We start from the raw sequence: 22,030 nt of genomic DNA, 5'->3' as shown, positions 1-22,030 counted from the left end.
ATGACAACCCTCACATAATCTTGTATGTGGATTCCTGTCAAAGACTTAAGAAATCCCACTACAAAGATATCACTTTCTCCTTTGGCACAGTCCCAAATACTCAATTTCAGAGATATATAATCCCTATGTTCCTTGCCCAGGGTAGAAAAAAACCCACAACTTTTGGACACTATTGGCCCATCCCCCCACCAAGTATGGTTTTGTTTGACTATGGCATTCTATAACCCAGAACAAAAACATTTGATTGCCCCTGTTTAGTGGGAGATGAACAGAGATATTTGTTTGAAAAACAAAAAAGTGAAATCCATCTAAGCAATGTGGTACCCAAAACAAACTCTCAACTGCTAGTAGTGGATTCTGTTTTTCCATTTGCAGTAGCCAATCCACTTTGAGGCAATGGTGTACAGGATTTCTCAGAATTTTGAGATACCTGGGATCTGTACCTATCTTTAGCCACCTGAATCTGGCCCAAGATATCTGCTGGGCCTTCAGGAATTTATTTGACTGAATGATCTTCAAGGATTAATGAAGGATCAAAAAGCAAGGGTGAAGAAGGGCACAGAACACCATCACCAACAACATCCAAGTTATCACTGAATTCCAGTGGAAAATTCTCTGTGGGCTGAAGCTTAATAGCACTCAAGTACTGATTCATGGGGCCAACATCCATATCATCTGTCACAGACAGTACCCTGCCCTGCTTACACATTTGAGGAGGCAAATGGAAATGCTATGGATAGCAAGGATCCATAGAGAGGCTTACAAGAAACCGTTTGTTGCAGGATACCTCTTCCGATTTCTGGCAGCATTTCAAGAGAACCTAATTTGCATCCTGACAAATATGGATAAGGCAGTGTCTGGTCATTGAGAGAGACTGATTGGAACAATGTACACTCTCCACATAGTCCAAGTGTCTCTGACTAGAATGAGTGGTATGGGTCTGTTGGGCAGCACCCTCTGTGCAGGCATTCTGCAGTTCCTTCAGATGCTTTTGGAATAGGCTTACACTCATAGCATTGGTGATACATTTCAATCACTCTAAGAGCTCTTATTCTTTGGTCACAAGTCTCTCTGGGTCACTAAGGAGACTACTACCTAGAGCTTCCTATTCCACTTTGTGATTATGTAAGTACCAAGGCTGCTGCTGCTTAAGCACATATGGATGTTGTTTAAACTGATCAATGTATAAAGACTGCATATGAATCAGCAGCTAATGCATAATCAGGGCCACTTCTTCAGCTGTGTAGGCACAAGCATGTTTTAGGAAATCATCTTGATCACTGTTTATGCTATCAGCTTCGGAGTCAGGGTCACCTCTCCATGTCTGATCCACATTAATGGGTTCCTAGTCCCCATTTACTCGAGCTGTCTTCATCTAGTGTTCAGCTGGCTTCACTGAGACTACTTTCTGGAGTCTGAGAGCAGAGCTCATTCTTAGAATATGTGCTCAGCTGATGCAAGGGTGTTCCATAGGCCCTGGATGGTTGTTCTTCATTTGAGCATGAAGTGCTAGGGAATTCCTACGGGCATGTTCACTACAGAAGGAAACCTTGCCTTTCTTCTCTGGCTTTGAGGAAGCACTGGGCCCTCTTTTTCCATTCTCTGTCTATATATAAGTGCATTGCTTGAAGGGTGTACTTGTCTTCAAGGATACACTTAAAGAAAAACTCCTGTCTCTCCTGATGAGGTTGCAAGCACGGGTGAGGAGTAAATAAACAAGACAGGAGCTCCTGAAACCTGGGCACTGGGATGGTCTTTTCTTGATTAGTTGGCAAGATGTGAATCCGAATCATGTTTGTACCAAAATCTCTGACACAGTGTTCCAACTCAATGTGATTTTAATTGCTATTTCCCTAATAACTAATGTTAGACATTTTAATAAATTTATTTGCCATTCACATATCTTCTCTGGTGAATAGGCTATTACGATTCTTTCCATAATTATGCTACGTTGCTTCAGTTTTTACTGGTTGAGCTTCAAAACTTATTTATATATTATAAATTCAATTTCTTTACAGACATTTATAAGTAAAAATACACATATTTTGTTAGGTTTTACCTAAGTAATTCATCTTCTGGATGATGATATAAATGGTATTGTGTTTTTAATTACAAATTCCACTTTTTTATTGTTGAAATTATAGAAAAGTAAATAAAGTTTATGTAAATAAAGTAGCTATGGGGATGAAGAGAAACAGAGAGACTCAAAAAAGAATCTAGAAAACTTATAAACCGATAGAAGAAGGAGATATGGGAGAGTGTTACATTATTCTTCCTGTTTACCTAAAGATACTACAGCAACCAGTATGAAAACTTCAAATGCTTATCTTTGTCTACATATCCAAACTCAGTAAAGTGTTCCAGAGATGGTATAAAAATGAATAAAGGAACATTTATATCATAGGTAAATTAGAAACACAGAAGAAGAGAAAGTATAGTTCCAAACCAGAAGATGGATTTTGCAACTTATTAATGTAGCATTCTGTCTGAAGAAAATATTATTTTATTATCCAAGGAAAAAAAGGTGTTCAGATACACTCTTTCTGTGAAAATATTTGTGTTTTTCTTTTATTATACAGTCTAGTTATCTGAAATTAGATGAGAAGCAAGATCCAGAAAGTTAATTAACACTAGGCTCACGTTTACTGTAACTGATCATTTAGTATTTTTGTCTACATACATTTTCTATTTAGTTTTCAGAAGAAACCAAAAAAGGCAGCTTATAAATATTTGCTATGCAAAGAAAAGTGCTGGTGATCTAAATACTAAATTGCTTTTGTCACTCTGACAGGTTTAGCTGAAGTGAGAGATGATGATAATTTGGGACTTATTCCATAGGCTTCTTTAACACTTTTTCTTAGAAATGGCAACAAGTGTTGAATTTGGAATTAATTGTGAAAGTTGGGACAATAATATTTTCTGAATGATTGGATTATGGGAAGGGAGGAAAGAAGAAAGGGAAGAGCTGGTAGACAGGGATAATTCCAAAGTTTTAGCCTAAACAACTGGAAAAATCACATTGCTGTTTCCTGAAATAGGGGAGAGACCCCCTTCTGGGATAGATAGGAAAACAGACTACAGTTGAAGTCATTTTAAGGGTTAGACCTCCAGGTAAAGATAATGAAACTAACAAATGTAAATGGGTGTATATTAGCCTGGATATAAATGTGAGAATCATTCATCTAGACTTGATAATTAAAATCAAGAGATTGGGTGAAAACATGAGGGAAGAGTGAGTACAGATGAAAGCTTTTAATGGAATTCTAAGACTCCAGAATCCAGAGAAAATGAGAATTAGGAAGGGAGTAGCTATAGGGACTGAGGAAGAGGAGCCAGTGAAGGGGGAGAAGAAATAGTGGTATCCATAGAAGTGATGTGAAGATATGACCCAAAAGGAAAAAAGTAGTCAGATGTGGCCAACTTTTCAGATAGATTATGTCAAGTAAAATTGAGAAATGGTCTTAGAATTTGGCAATAAGGAAATAGTTTGATGACCTTGACAAAACCTGGTCAGAGAAAATCCTTTCATAAAACAAGAAAGTTTAAAACCATTCACTTAAAAAGATCTCAGTTCTTCTCTAAATTTGCAATTCTAAGATAGGTGAAGCCTTTCAGTTTTAAGTAAAATTTAAGCATATTTATCTCTACTATTAAAACTAGATATTTTACTTATTAAATGATGTCAACTCCTTTATTTGTCAACATTTAATTATCTGAATGCCAAGAAAAGTTTTAATATTCTTCTTCTTCATGTTCTTTGTGTTTTTCTTCATGTTCTTTGTGTTGTTGATTTTTATAGGGCAAAAAGAGCATGGTCTATATAGAAAGATTTAGGTTCAGACCAAACTTCACCAATTATTAATTGTACGATTGTTTGCACGGAGCTTTATTTATTCTACTCTATTTCCTTCTTGGGAAAGTTATAGACAATAACTATTTTATATAGTTATTAAATAGATACAATGAGAGAACATACATGAAGCTTCTAATCAAATGTTCCGAAAATAATAAAATAATATAGTAAATATGAGCTGAGATTATAAGTCAAAGAGATCTAAGTTTCATCCCAGAGTTTACATACATTATATGTGAAAATCAGGACAACCTTCTTGACTCTCTTAAACCTTTGTTAGATTTAAAAAATTGATGTAATCAAATTGCCTATCCTATAGAGTAACTAGAGTTAAATTAGATATTTCATGCAAAGTTCTTACTGGTCTTAGACATTGAGTGTTCCATGAATGGTAGCTAATATACTTATGGTTGTATTCATAGTTGCTATTATAGTTATTCCAAGAATAAAACTTAGTCTTAGTTCTTAGAGTCTGAGCTTCTAATCATACTTTATGTCTAGTATAATTTATAGTGTTTGTATATCTTTTGATGCATGTTTTTTCTTTATTATTATTATTATTATTATTATTATTATTTTATTCTTCCATTAGTAATATTGAAAATTTTGCATGGTTTGCTAGAAGCTAGTTGGTCATTTTTAAGTTATACTAGTAGTCAGTGGATAGAATCAGAGGAAGAATTATATATGATAGGATTCTTTAGAAGTTACATGAATGAATCAAAAATGGCTTTTAGCCAGTTTGTCTAAAACTATGCTTAAGTATACCTGAAAACCTCTACAAATAAGGAAGGTGTGCTTTTAATTGCTGGAAAATTAAAGATGAAAACAAAGGATAGTTTCAATCAATAAATAAAAAATATATTTTACATAAAAATCATGAAATATCTTTGATGACAAAAGCTTAGACTTTTTTTTCTTCAAAAAGACCATAGGAATCATCTCAGTTCTTAATTTTATTGATGAGAGAATACAAAATTTATGAGTGATTTAATGTCTTGTCCAGGGTTAAGCACTGGAAGGAATAATTTTCACACTCGAGTTGAAATATTTTTCCATTAAAACACACTTATTCCCAGACAATTATTGTTATAAATACAAATGAAAGAAAATATTGAATAAAAGAAATGTTGAAATGACACAGTGAAACAGTGCAAGTAATATGAAATTTGAGGACATTGATTTATATTGTATGGTGTTATATTTTTCTCTAATAAGTTAAAAATCTAGAAGAGTACTTTTGTTTAAAACTAAAAGCAACTAATTTTTAAATTTACTTAGACATTTATTTGATTTACTTAGACATTTTTTACTTACGTTGACTTTTATAGCCTTTTACTTTTATCTTTTATTGGTTTTATTTGTTAGATACATGACAACAGTGGAATGCATTACAATTCTTATAACACATATAGAGCACAATTATTCATATCTCTATATAAAGTATGTTCATGCCAATTCATGCCTTTATACATGTACCTTTTTTGCATCACAATTCTTAATACACATATATACCATAATTTTTCATATCTCTATATATAAAGTATGTTGACACCCAATTCAAGTCTTCATACATGTACTTTGTATAATGATGTCCATCACATTCCACAATCTTTACTAATCCCCTGCCCCCTGCCTTTCTCTCCCACCCCTCTTCCCTATCTAGAATTCATTTAATCCTTCCATTCTCTCCCTCCTTTCCCCACTCTCTATCAGAGAAAGCATTCAGCATTTGTTTTTTTGGAATTGGCCAACTTCACTTAGCATTGTCTTCTCCAACACCATCCATTTATCTTCAAATGCCATGATTTTGTTCTTTTTTAATGCTGAGTAAAATTCCATTATATATATATATATATATATATATATATATATATATATATATATATGTATATTTTATCCATTCATCCACTGAAGGACATCTAGGTTGGCTCCACAGTTTAGCTATTGTAAATTGTGTCACACTGATGTGGCTGTGTCCTTATAGTATGCTGTTTTTTTAAGTCCTTTGAGTAGAGTCCGAAGAGAGGAATAGGTGGGCCAAATGGTGGTTCCATCCCCAGATTTCCAAGGAATCTCCATACTGCGTTCCATATTGGCTGGACCAATTTGCAGTCCCACTAGCAATATTATGAGTGTGCCTTTTCCCCCATATCCTCACCAACATTTCTTGTTGTTTCTCTTCATTATAGCTGCCATTCTGACTGGAAAGAGATGATATCTTAGAGTAGGTTTTTATTTTAAAAACAACTAACTTTTATTGGAGAAATTAATGGAAGAAATATTTGGGGAATAATTTTAAAAGTAAAATATTCTAGATGGAGATTTATGTCAGATTTTCTATAATCAAGTGGTATTAAATACATATATGTGAAATTCTTCCTAAATATAGAACTAAATAGGAAAACAGTTTTAATAATTATATTTTGACAAAATAAAATGCTATCATGAAATATATGCATTTTATGAAGCTAACTCTTATTGTAAAACCTTTGGTAAACTGGAAAAGGTTAATTTGACAACTTTTAAAGTTTATTTAAATGATTAAAAAATCAGAAAGTTATTTGCTATAACTTGTAATCTTATGTCATCATGTAAACTTTTGCATAAACTCAGGAAAATCATTATATTTTGTGTCTGTGATAAATTTTTAACAAGTTACTCTCTCTCTCTCTCTCCATATATATATATATACTCTGTGTTATATTGCAGCATAGAGTTTATAATAATATCATCCACCAACATTTTCATCTATTTCAAGTTAACAAAGAATTATTTTATTCAAAAGAACTATAAATAGGAACCTCTTTAGTAGATGTTTATATTGTTTATCTTCATGACATGAAACCCTGAAATAATTATGTCTTGTCCCCAGATTGTTAATTTTGTTTCTTTGACATGTCTTGTGGAGCTATATTCATGGGGGCAGCCAGGCACAATACATGGCAGCACATTATTCTGGTTCTTAGTATTCTTTAAAACAACTAATGAATTGAAAAGGGCCAAACAAAGCTTCATACTGTCAAACTGATTTTCTTTCTGGAGGTAAATATCAAGACTTTTAAAAGACATTAAATTTTAAATTTTACTATATGACTAATTTTCTAATTCCTCTGGTAATTATTTCCCATCACACTATAATTTGTTATGCTAAATCATTAATAAACTATAATTTTCTTTTTTATCTCACTTGAATTTAAAAGTATTTTTTAATCATGCCTTGACTACTACTAGCCAGATATTTAAACTGTTTATGTGGTTTTCACTGCAGGATCCCTGTGACAGACATAGCAGCATAAAAAAGCAGTTATCTTCTATCTTCCCTATGCAGTAAATGAAATAGCACACATAAAACTTTTAGTACACATAAAAGATTATTTGGTTTAATTTCCCCTTTTTTCTTCCATCTTTATCATTGAGAATTTTACTAGGTTGCAGATAGTATGCATAAATACATATTTGTTGTTTTTTTTTTCCTTTACAACCAAACAAGATATAGATGAACAGAAAAAGGTTCCATATACTCATCAGAATTATAAAATACTATGTGGGTACATATAGTATACACACACAATGGAATATTATTCATCAATAAAGAAGAACAAAATCTTGTCATTTGCAGGAAATCTGGCCCCAACTATCAACGACACTGTTATTTTTTTAAATATATATTTTTAGATGTTGAAGGACTTTTATTTTATTCATTTATTCATATGAAGTGCTGAGAATTAAACCTAGTGCCTCACACATGCTTGGCAAGCACTCTACCACTGAGCCACAATCCCAGCCCAATCATAGTATTACTGAAGTATTTGGAATGTTTAAATTTTCCAGAGTAAGATTTGTTGAACCCTTCTAATCATGTACTTTACAGTATAATGAAAAAGATATTGTTTGAAGACTGAACTTTGGAAATGAAGTTTGAGGAGACATTCTAAATGTCCAGTTTATCCTCTGGGAAGCTAAATGTTGTGTTTCTGATATTCATCTAGAAAACTTTACCATATTTTTTCTCTGTATAATTTCTCAAAATTTTATTTTTTTCTAGTCTTAATTACCTTACTTGAATGCACACACAGAATTAGGCATATCAGCAGCTGATGCCTTGTTTGCATGACCTGTGCACATAGGATATCAAAATAGAGAAAATTCCATGATGAGACTCAAAAGAATAAATCTAAAATTTAAATGGAAGCAAAGAAGACCAAGAATAGCCAGCCAAAATAATTCTGATCAAAAGGAGTGAGGCTAGAGACATCATAATACCTGATTTCAAACAGTACTTAAAGCAGTATGGTAATGGCATAAAACAGAAGTGTAGATCAATGGAATAGAGAGCATAGGAAAAAAAAGCTATACAACTATAGCCATCTTATTCTTAACAGAAGTACCAAAAACATACACTGGTAAAAAATCAGCCTGAATATAGGGGATTGAAACTAGATCCCTCTCAAAAACAACTCAAAATGTATCAAAGACCTAAATGTTAAGTCCCAGAACTTTGAAATTGCTCAAAGAAAACATAAGAAAATTCCTTCAAGACATAAGCAAAGCCACAGCTTCCTGAATATGACTTTAATAACTTACTGGTGTAGTGACCAATGCCTGTAATCCCAGCAATTTCTTGTTCCTTTAGTCACTAACAAAACTAACCAAAGTGATGCATTCCCCAATTCTTGTAACACACACACACACACACACACACACACACACTAAGGGCAAGCCTCTGATCTTGTTCCTCTGTGAGACACAGATTTGGGCTTGTCTACAATCATCCTTATAAGATAGTGTTTTGTTTTTGTTGGTGTCTTTATTGTTCTAATCAGTTATATATGACAGCAGAATCTTCGATTCACTGTACACAAATGGATCACACTTGTTCACTTCTCTGGTTATACACAAAGTACGGTCACACAATTCGTGCAATACAGTTATCTCATACTAGATAAAGGCACCCAAAACATACATTGGAGAAAAGATAGTCTCTTCAACAAATGGTACTGAAAAAAACTGGAAATCCATATGTAGCAAAATGAAATTAAACCCCTATCTCTCACCATGAACAAAACTCAACTCAAAATGGATCAATGATGTTAGTTTTATAGGACACTTTTCTGTCTTTCCTTGATAATACCAAGCTGTTAAAGATTTCTCGTTGCTGGCTTACTGTTCTTTAGTTTTCAACACTGCCCTTAGGCATGAATTGCTCTATATTATCATGTAATCAAACTATGACTTTGAAGGGACAATTTCCTAACACAAAACTTGAAAGTTGCTCTGGCCTCAGGAGGACTCTTCTCCTCTTATTCCTTGGTTCTCTGAGTTGTCCTTAAAAAGCTCAAGTGGGCGACAATATAAAAACGTTTAGAGAGGGGAAGGGTGACCACCGACAGAAAAGGCCCAGTGGCCCAGGGCGGGACAGAGCTTCCAATCACTCCTGCAAGGTAGGCGGACCTGCGACCCACCGGCAGAAGAGGAGCAGTCGCCTGCTGAGAGGCTGAGCCGCCCCCTCCCCCTGCGCCGGCATAGTAGAGAGAACTGGGACCAAACACAGAGCAGGCCCAGCAGCCTGCTGAGGGGTAGAGCCGCCCCCCACCCCCCTCGCCTGCCAGGTAGGGGAAGGGTGACCACCGACAGAAAAGGCCCAGTGGCCCAGGGCGGGACAGAGCTTCCAATCACTCCTGCAAGGTAGGCGGGCCTGCGACCCACCGGCAGAAGAGGAGCAGCCGCCTGCTGAGAGGCTGAGCCGCCCCCTCCCCCTGCGCCAGCATAGTAGAGGGAACTGGGACCAAAGACAGAGCAGGCCCAGCGGCCTGCTGAGGGGCAGAGCCGCCCCCCACCCCCCTCGCCTGCCAGGTAGGGGAAGGGTGACCACCGACAGAAAAGGCCCAGTGGCCCAGGGCGGGACAGAGCTTCCAATCACTCCTGCAAGGTAGGCGGGCCTGCGACCCACCGGCAGAAGAGGAGCAGTCGCCTGCTGAGAGGCTGAGCCGCCCCCTCCCCCTGCGCCGGCATAGTAGAGAGAACTGGGACCAAACACAGAGCAGGCCCAGCAGCCTGCTGAGGGGCAGAGCCGCCCCCCACCCCCCTCGCCTGCCAGGTAGGGGAAGGGTGACCACCGACAGAAAAGGCCCAGTGGTCCGCGGCGGGACAGAGCTTCCAATCACTCCTGCAAGGTAGGCGGGCCTGCGACCCACCGGCAGAAGAGGAGCAGTCGCCTGCTGAGAGGCTGAGCCGCCCCCTCCCCCTGCGCCGGCATAGTAGAGAGAACTGGGACCAAACACAGAGCAGGCCCAGCAGCCTGCTGAGGGGCAGAGCCGCCCCCCACCCCCCTCGCCTGCCAGGTAGGGGAAGGGTGACCACCGACAGAAAAGGCCCAGTGGCCCAGGGCGGGACAGAGCTTCCAATCACTCCTGCAAGGTAGGCGGGCCTGCGACCCACCGGCAGAAGAGGAGCAGCCGCCTGCTGAGAGGCTGAGCCGCCCCCTCCCCCTGCGCCGGCATAGTAGAGGGAACTGGGACCAAACACAGAGCGGGCCCAGCGGCCTGCTGAGGGGCAGAGCCGCCCCCCACCCCCCTCGCCTGCCAGGTAGGGGAAGGGTGACCACAGACAGAAAAGGCCCAGTGGCACGCGGCGGGACAGAGCTTCCAATCACTTCTGCAAGTTAGGCGGGCCTGCGACCCACCGGCAGAAGAGGAGCAGCCGCCTGCTGAGAGGCTGAGCCGCCCCCTCCCCCTGCGCCGGCATAGTAGAGGGAACTGGGACCAAACACAGAGCAGGCCCAGCGGCCTGCTGAGGGGCAGAGCCGCCCCCCACCCCCCTTGCCTGCCAGGTAGGGGAAGGGTGACCACCGACAGAAAAGGCCCAGTGGTCCGCGGCGGGACAGAGCTTCCAATCACTCCTGCAAGGTAGGCGGGCCTGCGACCCACCGGCAGAAGAGGAGCAGCGGCCTGCTGAGAGGCAGAGCCGCCCCCTCCCCCCCGCGCCTGCAAGGTAATCGGAACTGAGACCACCATCAGAACAGGTCAGACCTGCAACCGAGAGACAGAACAGGCCCAGTGGCCTGAGGAAGGGTAGAGCCGCCCCCCCCCACGCCTGCAAAGTAGGCGGACCTGCGACCCACTGGCAGTACAGCCCCAGAGGCCTGCAGAGGGGCAGTGCCGCTGCCTGCGCCTGCAAAGTAGGCAGAACGGCGACCACCGACAGAACAAGCCTAGCGGCCCGCAGAGGGACAGAGCCGCCGCCCACGCCTGCAAGGACGGCGGACCTGCTACCGACTGGCAGAGCAGGCCCAGCGGCCTGCCGGCGTGGTAGGCACATTGCCCCAATTGGCGGAGGGGCAGAGCCGCCGCCCGTGCCTGCGAGGGAGACTTTGCAACTATACAAGACCAATATAAATATATAGGGGGAAAATTCAATAGCACAACAGTTTCACCAAGAAGAAAGGAACGCGAACAGTATGAAGAGACAAGGAAAGAAAGGACCACAAGCATTGCAGGTCAACTCAACTTTAGAAGAGGTAATAGCTGCAGCTGATGGAATGTCAGATAAAGAATTCAGGATATACATGCTTCAGATGATCTGGAGTCTCAAGGAAGACATCAGACAGCAAAATCAGACAATGAAAGATCACTTCAACAATGAATTACATAAACAAATCCAAGAAGCAAAAGATCAACTATACAGGGAAATAGAGGTTATAAAAAACAAACAAACAGAAATCCTAGAAATGCAGGAAGCAATAAGCCAACTTAAAAACTCAATTGAGAATACTACCAGCAGAGTAGAACACTTAGAAGACAGAACATCAGACAATGAAGATAAAGTATTTCAACTTGAAAAGAACATAGACAGCTCAGCAAGACTGTTAAGAAACCATGAGCAGAACATCCAAGAAATATGGGATAACATCAAGAGACCAAATTTAAGAGTCATTGGGATACAGGAAGGAACAGAGTTTCAAACCAAAGGAATGAACAATCTATTCAATGAAATAATTCGAGAAAACTTCCCAGACTTGAAGAATGAGACAGAACCCCAAATCCTAGAAGCCTACAGGACGCCGAATGTGCAAAATCATAAGAGACCCACACCTAGACACATTATAATGAAGATGCCCAACATACAGAACAAGGAGAGAATTTTAAAAGCTACAAGAGAAAGGAAGCAGATCACATTTAGGGGTAAGCCAATCAGGATAACAGCTGATCTTTCAACACAGACTCTGAAAGCTAGAAGATCCTGGAATAACATATTTCAAACACTGAAAGAAAATGGGTTCCAACCAAGAATTGTGTTTCCAGCGAAATTAAGCTTCAGGATGGAAGATGAAATTAAAACCTTCCACGATAAACAAAAGTTAAAAGAATTTGCAGCTAGAAAACCATCTCTTCAAAACATCCTTGGCAAAACATTACAGGAAGAGGAAATGGAAAATAACAATGAAAACCAACAGTGGGAGGTAGGACACTAAAGGGGGGAAAATAATCAAAGTGGAAAACAAACCATGTTTAGTAACATAAATAAACAAATATGGCTGGAAGAACAACCCATATCTCAATAATAACCCTAAATGTTAATGGCTTAAACTCACCAATCAAGAGACACAGGCTAGTAGAATGGATCACAAAACAAGACCCAACAATATGCTGCCTACAGGAGACGCATTTGATAGGAAAAGACATACATAGGCTGAAGGTGAAAGGTTGGGAAAAATCATATCACTCATATGGACTTCGGAAACAAGCAGGAGTATCCATACTCATATCAAATAAAATAGATTTTAAGCCAAAGTTAATCAAAAGGGATAAAGAGGGACACTACATACTGCTCAAGGGAACCATACACCAACAAGACATAACAATCATAAATATATATGCCCCAAACAATGGTGCAGCTATGTTCATCAAACAAACTCTTCTCAAGTTCAAGAGTCTAATAGACCACCATACAATAATCATGGGAGACTTCAACACACCTCTCTCACCACTGGACAGATCTTCCAAACAAAAGTTGAATAAGGAAACTATAGAACTCAATAACACAATTAATAACCTAGACTTAATTGACATATATAGAATATACCACCCAACATCAAACAGTTACACTTTTTTCTCAGCAGCACATGGATCCTTCTCAAAAATAGATCATATATTATGTCACAGGGAAACTCTTAGACAATACAAAGGAGTAGAGATAATACCATGCATCCTATCTGATCATAATGGAATGGAACTGAAAATCAACGATAAAAGAAGGAAGGAAAAAGCATACATCACTTGGAGAATGAACAATAGGTTACTGAATGATCAATGGGTTATAGAAGACATCAAGGAGGAAATTAAAAAATTCTTAGAGATTAATGAAAACACAGACACAACATATCGGAATCTATGGGACACATTGAAAGCAGTTCTAAGAGGAAAATTCATTGCTTGGAGTTCATTCCTTAAAAAAAGAAAAAACCAACAAATAAATGATCTCATACTTCATCTCAAAATCCTAGAAAAAGAAGAACAAAACAACAGCAAAAGAAGTAGAAGGCAAGAAATAATTAAAATCAGAGCTGAAATCAATGAAATCGAAACAAAAGAAACAATTGAAAAAATTGACAAAACTAAAAGTTGGTTCTTTGAAAAAATAAACAAAATCGACAGACCCTTAGCCATGCTAGCGAAGAGAAGAAGAGAGAGAACTCAAATCACTAACATACGGGATGAAAGAGGCAATATCACAACAGACACTTCAGAAATACAGAAGATAATCAAAAATTATTTTGAATCCTTATACTCCAATAAATTAGAAGATAGTGAAGGCATAGATAAATTTCTTATGTCATATGATCTGCCCAGATTGAGTCAGGAGGATATAGACAACCTAAACAGACCAATATCAATTGAGGAAATAGAAGAAACCATCAAAAGACTACCAACTAAGAAAAGCCCAGGACCGGATGGGTATACAGCAGAGTTTTACAAAACCTTTAAAGAGGAACTAATACCAATACTTTTCAAGCTACTTCGGGAAATAGAAAAAGAGGGAGAACTTCCAAATTCATTCTACGAGGCCAACATCACCCTGATACCTAAACCAGACAAAGACACTTCAAAGAAAGAAAACTACAGACCAATATCTCTAATGAACCTAGATGCAAAAATCCTCAATAAAATTCTGGCCACTCGGATACAAAGGCACATCAAAAAAATTGTGCACCATGATCAAGTAGGATTCATCCCTGGGATGCAAGGCTGGTTCAATATAAGGAAATCAATAAATGTTATTCACCACATCAATAGACTTAAAAATAAGAACCATATGATCATCTCGATAGATGCGGAAAAAGCATTCGACAAAGTACAGCATCCCTTTATGTTCAAAACTCTAGAAAAACTAGGGATATCAGGAACATACCTCAATATTGTAAAAGCAATCTATGCTAAGCCTCAGGCTAGCATCATTCTGAATGGAGAAAAATTGAAGGCATTCCCTCTAAAATCTGGAACAAGACAGGGATGCCCTCTCTCACCACTTCTGTTCAACATAGTTCTCGAAACACTGGCCAGAGCAATTAGACAGACGAAAGAAATTAAAGGCATCAAAATAGGAAAAGAAGAACTTAAATTATCACTATTTGCAGATGACATGATTCTATACCTAGCAGACCCAAAAGGGTCTACAAAGAAACTATTAGAGCTAATAAATGAATTCAGCAAAGTGGCAGGATATAAAATCAACACGCATAAATCAAAGGCATTCCTGTATATCAGCGACAAATCCTCTGAAATGGAAATGAGGACAACCACTCCATTCACAATATCTTCAAAAAAAATAAAATTCTTAGGAATCAACCTAACAAAAGAGGTGAAAGACTTATACAATGAAAACTACAGAACCCTAAAGAGAGAAATAGAAGAAGATCTTAGAAGATGGAAAAATATACCCTGTTCATGGATAGGCAGAACTAACATCATCAAAATGGCGATATTACCAAAAGTTCTCTATAGGTTTAATGCAATGCCAATCAAAATCCCAACGGCATTTCTTGTAGAAATAGAGAAAGCAATCATGAAATTCATATGGAAAAATAAAAGACCCAGAATAGCAAAAACAATGCTAAGCAGGAAGTGTGAATCAGGCGGTATAGCGATACCAGACTTCAAACTATATTACAGAGCAATAGTAACAAAAACAGCATGGTACTGGTACCAAAACAGGCGGGTGGACCAATGGTACAGAATAGAGGACACAGAAACCAATCCACAAAACTACAACTATCTTATATTTGATAAAGGGTCTAAAAGCATGCAATGGAGGAAGGATAGCATCTTCAACAAATGGTGCTGGGAAAACTGGAAATCCATATGCAACAAAATGAAACTGAATCCCTTTCTCTCGCCATGCACAAAAGTTAATTCAAAATGGATCAAGGAGCTTGATATCAAATCAGAGACGCGCCGTCTGATAGAAGAAAAAGTTGGCTACGATCTACAGTCGGTGGGGTCGGGCTCCAAATTCCTCAATAGGACACCCATAGCACAAAAGTTAATAACTAGAATCAACAAATGGGACTTACTCAAACTAAAAAGTTTTTTCTCAGCAAAAGATACAATAAGAGAGGTAAATAGAGAGCCTACAACCTGGGAACAAATCTTTACTCCTCACACTTCAGATAGAGCCCTAATATCCAGAGTATACAAAGAGCTCAAAAAATTAGACAATAAGAGAACAAACAACCCAATCAACAAATGGGCCAAGGACCTGAACAGACACTTCTCAGAGGAGGACATACAGTCAATCAACAAGTACATGAAAAAATGCTCACCATCTCTAGCAGTCAGAGAAATGCAAATCAAAACCACCCTAAGATACCATCTCACTCCAGTTAGATTGGCAGCCATTATGAAGTCAAACAACAACAAGTGCTGGCGAGGATGTGGGGAAAAGGGTACACTTGTACATTGCTGGTGGGACTGCAAATTGGTGCAGCCAATTTGGAAAGCAGTATGGAGATTTCTTGGAAAGCTGGGAATGGAGCCACCATTTGACCCAGCTATTCCCCTTCTCGGTCTATTCCCTAAAGACCTAAAAAGAGCATGCTACAGGGACACTGCTACATCGATGTTCATAGCAGCACAATTCACAATAGCTAGACTGTGGAACCAACCTAGATGCCCTTCAATGGATGAATGGATAAAAAAAATGTGGCATTTATACACAATGGAGTATTACTCTGCATTAAAAAATGACAAAATCATAGAATTTACAGGGAAATGGATGGCATTAGAGCAGATTATGCTAAGTGAAGCTAGCCAATCCCTAAAAAACAAATGTCAAATGTCTTCTTTGATATAAGGAGAGTAGCTAAGAACAGAGTAGGGTCGAAGAGCATGAGAAGAAGATTAACATTAAACAGGGATGAGAGGTGGGAGGGAAAGGGAGAGAGAAGGGAAAATGCATGGAAATGGAAGGAGACCCTCAGAGGTATACAAAAGTACATACAAGAGGAAGTGAGGGGAAGGGGAAAAATAATACAAGGGGGACAAACGAATGTCAGTAAAGGGGGCAGAGAGAGAAGAGGGGAGGGGAGGGGAGGGGAGGGGAGGGGAGGGGAGGGGGGATAGTAGAGGATAGGAAAGACAGCAGAATACAACAGACACTAGTATGGCAATATGTAAATCAATGGATGTGTAACTTATGTGATTCTGCAATCTGTATATGGGGTAAAAATGGGAGCTCATAACCCACTTGAATCAAATTGTGAAATATGATATATCAAGAACTATGTAATGTTTTGAACAGCCAACAATAAAAAAAAAAAAGAAAAAAAAAAAAAAACAAACAAAAAAAAAAAAAAAAAAAAAAACGTTTAGAGATGAAATGATTGAGTCATGATATCCTTAATCTAATCAGTGAATTAATCTACTGGTATGGATTAACTAGGTGGTAACTGTAAGGGTAACAGTAGGGTCATTGGGGGTGTGCCTTTGGGGTTTATATTTTGTTGCTGTCAAGTGGAGCTGTCTCTGCATCCTGATGGCCTTGTCTTGAGCTAATTTCCTCTTCCACACCCTGCTAAGATGATGTTTTGCATATTTGGTTTTAAGAGTAATGGAGTGGCCATCTATGGACTGACACCTCTGAAACCATGAGCACCAAATAAACTTTTCCATCTCTAAAATTATTCATATTAGTTCTTTTGATCTCAACAATAACAACAACAACAACAAAAAGTTGAATAAAAGTCCTCCTCACAACTTTTCTTTTCTTGATATGTTAATTTCTTTCTTCCCTGCAGTGGAGGAGAGACCATTCAGTCAGAACTGAACTGCCATTTAACCTCTAACATTTAACCTCATTTAACCTCTAACATCTAAAGTGTCTACCACCTGGCAAGAATAGTTTATAAAACAATTGTAACAAAGGATAAAGCCTCAGGAAAGACATTTTCAGGTATAGTAAGAAAAATACTTCTATTAGATGCGGGTCTCTGGTTTAATTCCAAGGTCTCTGACCAACATTGTGTTGAGTTTTTGCATGATGAGAGATAGGGGTTTAATTTCATTTTGTTACATATGGATTTCCAGTTTTCCCAACACTATTTGTTGAAGAGACTGTCTTTATTCCAGTGTATGTTTTTGGTGATTTTGTCAAATATAAGATAACTGTAATTATGTTGGTTAGTCTTTGTGTTCTCTATTCTGTACCATTAGTCTAAAAGTATATTTTGGTGCCATCACCATACTGTTTTTGTTATTATAGATCTGTAGTGTAGTTTAAGGTCTGGTATAGTGATACCAAATGCTTTATTCTTCCTGCTAAGAATTGCTTTAGCTATTCTGAGACTCTTATTTTTCCAGATGAATTTCACGACTGCCTTTTCTATTTCTATGAGGAATGTCATTGGGATTTTGATTGGAATTGCATTAAATATGTATAATTCTTTTGGCAGTGTGGTCATTTTGACAATATTAATTTTGCCTATCCAAGAACAGATTTGATATTTTCATCTTCTGAAGTCTTCTTTGTAATGTCTTTCTTTAGCATTCTGTAGTTTTCATTGTAGAGGTCTTTCACCTCTTTTTTTTAAATTCTGAAGCATATTTTTAATACTATAAATGGGATAATATTCCTTGTTTCCCTTTTAGATGATTTGTCACTGATATACAGAAATGCCTTTGATTTTTGGGTGTTGATTTTGTATCCTGCTACCTTGATGAATTCATTTACTAGTTCTAGAAGTTTTATGGTGAAATTTTATGGGTCTTCTATGTATAGAATCCTATTGTTGGCAAATACTTCTAATTTGAGTTCTTCTTTTTCCCATATGTATATCTTTAATTTCATTGCTTCAACAGTGTTTCAAGAACTTTAAGACTCCTATAACACAAGAATTTAAAAAAAGACAATAAATAGGATGAATTCAAACTAAAAAGCTTCTTCTCAGCAAAAGAAACAATCAGTAAGGAGAATTTGACAGCCTATAGCTTGGGAGCAAATTTTTACCAATTGCACATCAGATAGAGCACTAATCTTTAGGGTATATAAAAAACTCAAAAAACTAAACACCAAAAAAAAAGAAAAGAAATGATAAGAAAATAAAAATAAATAACACAATCAATGGGCCAAGGAACTAAACAGACACTTCTCAGAAGAGGATACACAATCAACAAATATAAAAAATTTTGTTTTCAACATCTCCAACATTTAGAGAAATGCAAATCAAAATTACTCTAATATTTCATCTCATTCTAGTCAGCATGGCAGCTATTAAGAATACAAACAACAATACATGTTGGCAAGGATGTGGAGAAAAAGGCACACTCATACATTGCTGGTGGGACTGCAAATTGGTGCAGCTAATATGGAAAGCAGTATGGAGAATCATTGGAAAACTGGGAATGGAACCACCATTTGACCCAGCTATTCCTCTCCTTGGTCTATACTCAAAGGACTTAAAAAAAAAAAAAGCATACTACAGGGACAGAGCCACATCAATGCTTATAGCAGCATAATTCACAAGAGCTAAATTGTGGAGCCAACTAAGAAGTCTTTCAGTGGATGAACAGATTAAAAAATGTGATATGTACATATAGATATAGATATACAAACACAATGGAATTTTACACAGCAATAAAAGAAAACAAAATCATGGCATTTGCAGATAAGTGGATGACATTACAGAAGATAATGCTAAGCGAAATTAGTCAGTCCCCCCAAAAAAAGTCAAACATTTTCTCTGATATAAGGAGGCTGACTCATAGTGGGGTAGGGAGGTGGAACATGGGAGGAATAGATAAATTCTACATAGAACAGAAGGGTGGGAGGGTAAGGGAGGGGGCAGGAGATTTATAAGGATGATGGAATGTGTTAGATATCATTATCCAAAATACATGTATAAAGACATGAATTGGTGTCAACATACTTTATATACAACCAGAGATATGAAAAATTGTGCTGTATATGTGTAATAAGTATTGCAATGCATTCTGCTATCATTTATTTTAAAAAAATCAATAAAAAAGAGATGATTCTTTCTTGCCTAAGAAAGTGTGATATGCTGAGCCTATGTGAATCCCTTTCTGGTTACTGATAGTTTGAAGTTGGTCAGAATCCAACCTAATACTTAGATGTATTAGCAAAATAAATAAATAAACGAATACATTTTTCTAGTTGTACACATTGTTAGTGATTTCACTAGCTGTGTGTTTTTTTTTTAAATAAGATTCCAGAAAAAGAGGGGAGGTGAACTCTTAACTTTTATGATAATAAATGGATTATTTTAATTATATCAACTGCTTGTTTTAAACTCTACAAGAAACTAATTTTACAAGAATTTTTACAGTGACAATTATGTTATTTGGATCATGGAATGTGGCATATAAAATGGCTTTTAAAGGATACTAATACTTAGAGAGTTGATCGTAAGGCAACAGTGCATAAAAAAATCAAAGCCTTGGGATGGGGTTGTCACTCAGTGGTAGAATGCTCGTCTAGCATGCATACAGCACTGGGTTTGATCCTCAGCACCGCATGAAGTAAAATAAAGATATTGTGTCCACCAAAACCTAAAAAATAAATTTAAAAAATCCATGTGTTTCATTATTTATAAATAATCTAGGAAAACAGTAGATGACTCAGGAGTTTGGAAAATAGAAACATGATCTAAAATAGTTCTCCAACACTGTGGGAAACTCAAATTTGAGTCTGATGACCTGTCATCTTTAAGGAGATGGGGAAACAGCTTAGGATGGAATTAAGTATACTTATTTAGTAGGAAATGAGAAAGTTACTGTGGCTATATCAGAGGACATTTGGAGGAAGTACAGGAAAAATTACATTGGCTATGTAGAGATAGGTCTTGTTGTAGAGGTAAAAGATTGAAGAACATAGAAGTCCTGTTAACTATATTTCAGTTTTTACAAAACATTTTTGTGGAGTCAGAAAAAATTATAAAAGTGAATCTACATGTTTGATACTATGTGATATTAACATGTCTTTGTTTTTAATTGATGCAAAAGTTCTCTATTAAATAGGTTGATAAAGTATGTGCATATTTTTGCATGTTTTTCCAAGCATGTGTGTTTGCATGTGAGGGATGGAGTCCTCATTTATCACAATAAAATATGCAACTATGCACCTAATTAGGCATGAGGCAAGCAAAGATTGGATACAGTGAGCTTTGTCTCACTTTGCTCTGGAGATAATTTTTTCTTCTGTACTAATCAGTGGTGACATGTCACATCACTGTGAGTGACAATTACAGACCGTTTATTAGTTGATGTGATTGCACAACCAAGGAGATTGATTAGTGGATTGGTGTTTTCTTAGAAACTGAGCTCTTCCTAGCCAATTCTCTTCTGAAAGTATTGCTGATATTATCAAATATGTATTTAGTATAATTCAGGTAAAACATCTTTACTTGGCAAAACAAGTAATGAATGCTTAGAAATTTATGCTGAGAAGAAAATCCAGTCTATGTCTTTGAATTGTATCATTATCCTTCCTGAAAGCTGTGCTATTTTGGGAGTACTTTGCCAACTTCAATTCGTGCAACAGTGCTTGTCATGTTGAGAATCAAGTGTTACATTTTGATTATGCATGGAAAATACAATAAATGGACAAGTATTTTGCTGAAGAGAGCCTACTTAGTTAAAATCTTAATGTTGTACTCTAACTTTATTCCAAATTTTGTACTTCAAATCACAAGTATCTTTAAACAAATTGTAGTTCATCTATTCCTTTTACATGTCAGTGAATTGTCTCTAGCCTGGGAACAGAAGTTCTCAAACTCCAGCCGGGTAGAATCATCTGAAGGCTTGTGAAAAAAAATAGAGTCCTGGGTCCTACTTCCAGGATATCTCCTTCATTTGTATTTCTCAAAATTCCCAGGTGATGCTGATATTGAAGTGAAACTGCTGCTCAGGAGACCAAGAACCTCCAAATCCTATCCAAAAGAGTAACATTTAATTGGCCATGTTTTGTTTCCCAGATATCCATGTCCTGGATATTTCCCCAGAAGCTCCCCTAGACCCAAATTCTGCATAATTGTACCTTAAAATTTTCTCATTTGTTGCTTTGATTTTTCTAGTCATGGCCTCATGGTCAATTTCTGAATTCAAACAGCAATTGCTCTCCCTAAATGATGCTTCCAATGTCATTTTCTTCAGTTAGTTGTATGATTGTGCAGTATCCAGTCACTGATGCAATCACACCTTGCCTAAGTTCTTGCTGGCAGTATTTATAGAACAATTCTAATTGTAACTTTAATCAATGAATCAGCTTGATCTTTTTTTTTTTTAACAGAGGATAGGGGGGAGGGAGGGAGGGAGGGAGAGAGAGAGAGAGAGAGAGAGAGAGAGAGAGAGAGAGAGAGAACCACTGTCAAAATGGAGATACATTAATTATTCTAATGAAATTATAGTTATTTTGACCAAATTCATCATCGAGTTGACTCCTGAGATATTTATTATAATCCAAATTGCCCTTGAACATTCCAAAAGAAAATTACTAAAAAACTGTCCTCTACCAGGTAGAAAAACTAAAGACTAAAATGTAAAATATTATTCTCATCTAAACCATGGATATTATTCACCTATAAGTATTCAAAAGTATTTGTTTAAGATCCACTCTGTGCCAAACCCTCGCAGAGGTGAAGTGGATGAAAAGTGTGCATCTGTG

General features: G+C 37.5%; 1 pseudogene; it reads right to left on the bottom strand.

Moving 5' to 3' along the window:
• Positions 1-337: 337 nt before the first annotated feature.
• Positions 338-1,219, bottom strand: LOC114083636 (KAT8 regulatory NSL complex subunit 2 pseudogene; annotated as a pseudogene).
• Positions 1,220-22,030: the final 20,811 nt, after the last annotated feature.

This window comes from Marmota flaviventris, chromosome 16 (assembly GCF_047511675.1).
Source record: "Marmota flaviventris isolate mMarFla1 chromosome 16, mMarFla1.hap1, whole genome shotgun sequence".
Taxonomy (NCBI): Eukaryota; Metazoa; Chordata; class Mammalia; order Rodentia; family Sciuridae; genus Marmota; species Marmota flaviventris.
This window is presented reverse-complemented; position numbering and strand designations above follow the sequence as displayed.